Source organism: Saccoglossus kowalevskii, unplaced genomic scaffold, assembly GCF_978046115.1.
Source record: "Saccoglossus kowalevskii unplaced genomic scaffold, keSacKowa6.1 SCAFFOLD_60, whole genome shotgun sequence".
Classification (NCBI taxonomy): Eukaryota; Metazoa; Hemichordata; class Enteropneusta; family Harrimaniidae; genus Saccoglossus; species Saccoglossus kowalevskii.
Window position 1 is genome coordinate 220,736 of NW_028188625.1, and position 1,685 is coordinate 222,420.

Here is a 1,685-nt window from a genome sequence, read left to right on the forward strand (position 1 = left end):
AGTAGTTTGCCACTACTTTTCAGCACTTTGCCACTACTTTTCAGCACTTTGCCACAACTTTGCTGTACTTTGCCACACATTTCTGTGCTTTGCCACTACTTTGCCACAACTTTTCAGCGCTTTGCCCTGCTTTTCAGTAGTTTGCCACTACTTTTCAGCACTTTGCCACTACATTTCAGTACTTTGCCACTACTTTTCAGCACTTTGCCACAACTTTTCAGTACTTTGCCGTACTTTTCAGTGCTTTGCCACTACTTTGCCACAACTTGTCAGTACTTTGCCACACTTTTCAGCACTCTGTCACTGCTTTTCAGTACTTTGCCACTACTTGTCAGCACTTTGCCACAACTTTGCTGTACTTTGCCACACATTTCAATGCTTTGCCACTACTTTGCCACAACTTTTCAGTACTTTGCCACACTTTTCAGCACTTTGCCACTACTTTTCAGTACTTTGCCACTACTTTTCAGCACTTTGCCACAACTTTGCTGTACTTTGCCACACATTTCTGTGCTTTGCCACTACTTTGCCACAACTTTTCAGCGCTTTGCCACTGCTTTTCAGTAGTTTGCCACTACTTTTCAGCACTTTGCCACTACTTTTCAGCACTTTGCCACTACTTTTCAGCACTTTGCCACAACTTTTCAGCACTTTGCCACACTTTTCAGCACTTTGCCACTGCTTTTCAGTGCTTTGCCACTACATTTCAGCACTTTGCCACTACTTTTCAGTACTTTGCCGTACTTTTCAGTGCTTTGCCACTACTTTGCCACAACTTGTCAGTACTTTGCCACACTTTTCAGCACTTTGCCACTACTTTTCAGTACTTTGCCACTACTTTTCAGCACTTTGCCACTGCTTTTCAGTAGTTTGCCACTACTTTTCAGTACTTTGCCACTACTTTTCAGCACTTTGCCACTGCTTTTCAGTAGTTTGCCACTACTTTTCAGCACTTTGCCACAACTTTTCAGTACTTTGCCACACTTGTCAGTACTTTGCCACAACTTTTCAGTACATTGCCACTACTTTTCAGCACTTTGCCACTACTTTTCAGCACTTTGCCACTACTTTTCAGCACTTTGCCACAACTTTTCAGCACTTTGCCACACTTTTCAGCACTTTGCCACTGCTTTTCAGTGCTTTGCCACTACTTTTCAGCACTTTGCCACTACTTTTCAGTACTTTGCCGTACTTTTCAGTGCTTTGCCACTACTTTGCCACAACTTGTCAGTACTTTGCCACACTTTTCAGCACTTTGCCACTACTTTTCAGTACTTTGCCACTACTTTTCAGCACTTTGCCACTGCTTTTCAGTAGTTTGCCACTACTTTTCAGTACTTTGCCACTACTTTTCAGCACTTTGCCACTGCTTTTCAGTAGTTTGCCACTACTTTTCAGCACTTTGCCACAACTTTTCAGTACTTTGCCACACTTGTCAGTACTTTGCCATAACTTTTCAGTACATTGCCACACTTTTCAGCAATTTGCCACTGCTTTTCAGTAGTTTGCCACTTCTTTTCAGCACTTTGCCACAACTTTTCAGTACTTTGCCGCTACTTTTCAGCGCTTTGCCACACTTTTCAGTACTTTGCCACTACTTTTCAGCACTTTGCCACTACTTTTATGTACTTTGCCACTACTTTTCAGCACTTTGCCACAACTTATCAGTTACTTTGCCACTACTT